The following is a 6,038-nucleotide window of genomic DNA, read 5'->3' as shown; positions in this document are numbered from 1 at the left end:
GCAACCAAGAGAAACTAAATTAAAAGTTTACCAACTTAGCATGGACCATTTCAAACCATACATGCCATACCCAGTGCTGAGACTAGTTTACTTGGGGCTAGTTGACGCAATAGTTTAATATGGATTAAGAATATGGAGACTAAGTTTCAAATCTTAAATCGACAGAGTCTTGAACTTACATTTACAAATTTTAAAAACTATCGTACCTGTTAAAATAAAGATTGAGGCAAGAGACAACAATAAAATGTTATTTGATTATAGTAACGTTTTGCCAATTAACAAACAGTGTCAGTATAAGATAGTGACAGATCATTTCCTCGATTGCAGTTTGAAATCCAAAGTAACCCACCAGATCGTGACCCGACAAGTATCGGCACAGCAGCTGACGGTGCCACGACAGATGAACTACTATGGACATAAAACAATGGGGAGTGTAGTACTAAAACTGTATAATTTAATACCAGCTGATAATCGTAAGGAAAAAATCTAAATTCATTAGGAAAATAGTCAAAAAATGATTAAAAACAGCAAGCAAATCTTACATGCACATATAAATATATTTTATTCTTCATTATTAAACTATGTACTTACTTATAAATTTAAAAAGAAAAATGTAATGTAACCCGCAGGCTTGCGCTTTGCGGGAGCAAAAATACAATTAGGTATGTTACTGATTGTTAAAATAAATCAAACTTAATTTTTTTTTTTTTTAAACCAACAATTATTTACAAATATCAAAAGAGAGAATAAAGGTAAATATAGTTAAAATAAATTACATTATCACGAAATTGAAAGTTAACAGTTAACTCGCTCATTTTGGTGAACATTTTTTAAAAAGGTTGAAAACAACGTTGTTTTTTTTAATGTTTTTTTATACTGAATAACCACAAATCGGCCTCGTGGTGTAATGGTCAGCGCTCTTGCCTATCATGCAAAATGTCTCTGGTTTGATTCCCGACATGTTCGATTTGAACTATTTATTAAAAAGGGTGTTTTCACCCCAGAAAAATTTATAGTCCATGGAATGGTACCTTACCTTCATGTTACAAAAAATGATCAAGATAAGTGTTCGTATGCAGTGCCCTATGCACTATTTGATGCTGAAAAGGAGTGATGACCACAATGAATTACTACAAAGATAATGCTTCAAATATTAATGTTAGAAATTTATTTATTTTATTTTTCCAAAAAAATGATTATAAAATATCGTTGTGAAAATATATGTCAAATGTGTCTCAATGACATTTTTTTTACAAATAAACACATCAATATCATTATCATCATTCCCTTTTTGCACGTAATAGTGCATAAGGCACTGCATTAGTACACCAATTGCATATTAACAAAGTATACTTTTATGAATATTTATTTATTTATGCTTTATTAAGTTAGTTTATAACATCTTAAGAACTAATATAAACTTTTAAAAGTATTACTCTATAACATATTTTTTCAAATTAATTTTAAAAATTTTGATTTTTTTCTATCTCCCTTATTCCTTCAGGTTACTCATGGTGCAGTTTCAATCTCTTGTACGATGAGTTTTGAGATTCTGTTTTTCTCTTTATTGGTAATCTTATCTTTTTTTTATCCCTTGTTTCATATAAATATGGGATGCTAACAAACGTTGTGAGTTCTGTCTCTTTTTTTCCGAATGAAGAGAACAAAAGGACTCATAAAAAAATATGCAACAAATAGGTCGATAATGTAGTTTTCTTCATTATTCTTTTTAATTTTATTTTTTAAAATATTTTATAAATTATTGTAAATGCTTTTTTTTTTATTCTGTACAAATCTACTTTTATACATCTAGTAAATTTTATGACTGTAACTCTCCAAAAAAGGAGACTAACTCTTGTGCTTGGAGAGTGACTTACAACAAATTAGTCAATAATTCATTGCATCTTCACCGCACACTTCGCAAATGTCAACTTTATTGGCAGCTTTATTCCCTCTATTGAACGCAAACAGATAAAGGTGTCAAAACGCTGACATTCCATTTTGAAGGCTTGTAATAAAATGAAATAATATATGTAACGTAAACACAAATACAATTTCTTTTAGAAAAGAAAATATTATTTTGAATGACGTGTAGGAATAGGTTGTTGAGGGTTGAAGTTTCTACCCCAGCTCGAAATTGACAGAAAAAACACGAAGTTGCTGTTTAATGCGTATTAATTACATGGCGAATAAGATACAACACTCGGTTGAGTAGCGCGAGCGTAGCGGCGATGATAGGTTGAAGTAACTGCATTTGAACTACAGGCTGGAACGTCGTTGAGCTGGTCTGACTGACAGGCCGACTGAACTTGTTAAGCTGACTGACCGAAATTGCCACGCCCTGAGGTCTCTAAATAGGCCTCGTTCCTTTGTAGTTCATTTCTTTATGGTAGGGACGATTTGAATATTCTGCAGAACAATGATCCCAATTTCATGTCCAATACTGATAGAGTTGCGTTATGTGATATTGGATTCTACAGAAAATGATGACATTGCTTTTTTTGGTCATCACACTATTTCAGGTGAAACGTTTTAGCACGTGCGTGTCATTGATTATGGACTCTGAACCCCACAAAGGAAAATTTCATTTAATCAAATTATTATTAAATAAAAATATAAAAAAAACAACGTTTGTTAACACGTAATACTTAGTGATAGTGTAAGTTTGTTTGTAACAATCTTTAGTGAATATAAGCAAACGCTGAGTCAAAAGTAATGCAGGAATTAATGCATGTAGATGCACGAGAAAATTCCTATTCACTTAGGAATTGACAGAAGAAAACTTTGTTGGGAATTAAAGGGTATTTAATTCATGATGAATAAATAGATTAATAGAGAGGGTGCCTGCGTAAACGTTTTACGTTAAGTCACTAAGCACTAAACAAGACTACATGATAAAACTCACTGTATGAACTGCATGTTGTAACTGTAAATGCTATTATAATTATTATTTTGATTAGTATATTTGCTTAAATCTATTTTTAACGAAAATTAGCTGTTGGCGCACTTTAACTTTTCCGAAACAAATCTAGTCAATTTTGAACCTATTGAGACTACGCATTGGGATCAGCTCTTATGGTAGCTTATTCCAACCATCAACAACCCTTTTGCTCAAGAAATGCTTTCGTGGATTTAGATTGAATCTTGTTTTCTCCAGCCTAAGACTGTGGTTTCGAAAACGAGCATCTTGTTTAAGCTTGAACATGGTATCCAAAATTGGGCAGCTATGGTGACTGTTGAATATCTTTATATCTCTATCAGGTTATTTCTTTCTTGCCGGTTCTGCAGCGTTGTGAGACCGAGAGTCTCCAGTTTTAATCATGTACATGTTGTCCAGCGTTCATTTTTCTTTTCGATAAGATTTTGCGGTCATGTATTATGTCCGTGTTTCTCAGCGATTTTACATCCGCTCTTATAAGCAGTTCGTTAATAGTGAATTGAATGTTTTGATAATTAATTGTTTACATACAGGGAATGTGAGATTTTGTTTCCGTATGTAATTAATACGGTGGTAAGTCAACTGCCGCTGAAAATTGATTCCGGGGTGACTCCTACAGCATAGAAAATTAATATCTAAAATACACTGTAAAAGAAATTTGTTTCGTTAAATTTTTATGTTGATGTATTTTTTCATACAAATTGCAATGTCACGCATGAGAAAATTACTAGCATAAATTTTTATGTAAAATTTACGTAGCTTTTACGATACAAAATGGCAAGTTAATTTGAATTTCATTAGCGGAAAAAAACTGGTGTTATGATAATAAACGCCAACTGTTTTATAATTTTTGTGTTTAGCCGCATGAATAATACAGTTCGGTGTGTGAAATAGACCCTGAACCCTAAACGAGTGTTTTTAAATCGATGGCTACACTCGGGTAAAAATTCTTAATAAGAAAATCGAATGGAGATAAGTCCGCTTTGTAATGTAACGGCTGGTGCGTTCGTCATCAGTTTTGACGTCCTGGGTTCGGATGAACGTTAAAAATTTATTTGAAAGACTATTTAAACTACAGTATTTTGTTCTTGGACTGTCAAGTCGACGTTAACTTAATTTCATGGGGAAGCATTTAACAATTTATCAGATAAATGATTCATGCTTCTTTGACCAAAATATTGCGTAAAAGAAATGAATATTGGCAAACGAACAAAACATCACGTGTTTTCCCGTAGGGGTAGGCAGAGAGGATAAAACACTTTATCACTCGGTATTTGCATACAGAGCTTGTTTCCTCCACAATAATACATTTCTTCATGCACGCACCATGATCATTTTGACTTTTGACATGTTATTCTTCAAGTATTAGCTGAGTTCGGTGATGGCATGCCGTTTTCAGTTTTCCTCGTTTTCTGCATCCACTAAGATTTGCATCGTTAATCCTTTTAGCCATTCTTGCGCTCTTCCTTTGCTCTACATGTCCAAACCAACGAAATACTATTTTCTTGATTTTGTCGATAATGCTAGTTTTAACCTTTCAACTCGACATTTGTGCACCTATTATGCAGTGTATTACCACATATTTGTCTGCTTTCAATTGTTTTCCCATTTCCATACTTCTCTCCCGTACATAAAGATCGGCACCTGAACTCCATTGTAATCTGCTAGTTTTGCCTTCTGCGAAAAACATTTGTTTGCCATGGTAGATTTAAGTGCATCATTCACCTTGTTTTCAGCGCTCACCTTCCATTCAATATCTTTCTCAATCTTTCCGTTCATAGTAAACATACTTCCAGATACAAAAATTCTTCTACTGGATTTATAATGTCTACGTTCACACTGATCTCACATTAAGTTAATATTTCCTTTTTTGAAACTATTACTTTTGATTTATCAACAAGAATTAAACAAATAAACAAAAATTAAAACAACTTTTAGTGAAAGAGGGTTGGTCTACTTTTCCATTCAAGTTTACAACTTACTTCCATTATCCATAAAGACAATCAGTACATACTGTCACTATAAAATTGCCATTATAAAACGGTTAATAGGGGGGGAATGCGCACGGATTGATGAGTGGATCAGGCCAAATAGGTGGAAACATGTTTTTATTTAGTGTTTTTATTTGTGAGTTTTATGTGATTTTATTAAGTTTCATTTTTTTTTAAATTAATTATCATTTTTTTTTTATATACACGGTATTGGCCAATAACAAAAGTTTTATGAAAAAACATAGATACAGGAAATTTTACCAAAATAATATAAAGCTTTGCAGCAAAGACAAACAATGGCACTCAGCTTGCCCACCACATACCGCACACTGTATCTGAGGACATAAGTCTCCTTGGTGATGCCCACATACACGGAAAATGTGCTCGTTGTCAAAATAAAAAAGCTGCCCGAAGGATTTCTTTGTAATCTGAAACCTTAGCATATTTGTGGTGAGAGAAAGTAATTGGATTAAGAAAAGAGGGAAGTAAATTTTTCACTGAATGGGATTAAATTGATTGGACATGATCAACTCGTCGAAATGATTACAATTTTTTTTAAAGCCTTGAAATTTATTTTGAAAGCCACCAGATCTGTTTATCTGACAGGACCTATAACAGGGCCACGGATAGAAGCGAGAAGCTTAATTTAGTAATCATAGAAAGGTGGAAAGGGACAAGACCACAGAATGTGTTCAGAAGATTAATTAGGATATCCGCAGCAGCACGAAGAGGAGTCAACAATATTGAAAACAAATAATTTTTATTTAACTTACTATAACTTGATAAAAACTGCGTAGTCCAGTGATTGGTGATAACCCAAAAAGATTTAAAGCGCTTAAATTAAAAGACAAACAAGGACAATAAAATAATGGCATACAATCTATTCATAAACACAATAAACATAAAAGACTTCAAGATTAACAATGCCAAACCATCTTCATTCACCACTGTTTAAGCGGAGAAGAGATCTACAAAAAGCCGGAAGATTAATCCCAAAGAAGTTCATGTTATGTGACGAATCGACTTATCTGCACATTCTGGACATTAGGGCATAAAAACTTAAGTTGCTCTAAGAAGATTTAGAACTTCTGGTGACATGGTTGGGAATG

This window comes from Micrasema longulum, unplaced genomic scaffold (assembly GCF_059751315.1).
Source record: "Micrasema longulum isolate JH-2025_06_02 unplaced genomic scaffold, ASM5975131v1 h1tg000244l, whole genome shotgun sequence".
NCBI classification, from domain to species: Eukaryota; Metazoa; Arthropoda; class Insecta; order Trichoptera; family Brachycentridae; genus Micrasema; species Micrasema longulum.
This window is presented reverse-complemented; position numbering follows the sequence as displayed.